Source organism: Penaeus monodon, chromosome 20 (genome assembly GCF_015228065.2).
Source record: "Penaeus monodon isolate SGIC_2016 chromosome 20, NSTDA_Pmon_1, whole genome shotgun sequence".
Classification (NCBI taxonomy): Eukaryota; Metazoa; Arthropoda; class Malacostraca; order Decapoda; family Penaeidae; genus Penaeus; species Penaeus monodon.
Window position 1 is genome coordinate 37,239,238 of NC_051405.1, and position 546 is coordinate 37,239,783.

General features: G+C 31.0%; 1 protein-coding gene across 1 annotated transcript in view; it reads right to left on the minus strand.

The window, feature by feature from the left end:
- Positions 1–39: 39 nt before the first annotated feature.
- Positions 40–546, minus strand: part of LOC119585790 (type-1 angiotensin II receptor-associated protein-like) — a gene marked incomplete in the record, with an annotated part of 9,469 nt that continues 8,962 nt past the window's right edge. Inside the window, 1 exon segment of the mRNA XM_037934508.1 lies at positions 40–537.

The window sequence follows — 546 nt, forward strand, 5'->3', positions numbered from 1 at the left end:
GTGTGTGTGTGTATTTTGTGTGTATGAATCAAAGACATATTGATTTTAATGATTTTCTTATATATTTTCAGAATGATATTAAACCTTTGAACTTCACGCACTTTCACTTTCGTATTTGGACAACATTCCATGATGATTCCATTTAACTATGTTGTTATACTTATTCTTTTCCTACTTCTACAGTTCAATACATATTAACGTAAGTACAGCATAGGACTTAGAAATAATTATTTCTCAGCTAGCTTGACCACACTGTTATAACCGCTGCCTCCGAGATGTTCATACTATAATGTACGCAAATAATTTTTCCAACTTCAGATTTGAAAAAATTGAATAAAGTAAAACAATAATGAAAAATGAAGAGAAGCAACGGACACGAATCAAGAAGACTAATGAAATCGTATACTGCGCAAACTCTGGCACTCTTTCCTTTATTTCAAAAGCTCAATTTCTCTCTCTATGTGTGTGTTAAAATACGTATAATCATAAATATTACAAAGACATTTCCATTCTCCATTCCATAAATCGGATAAATATCTCAAATGC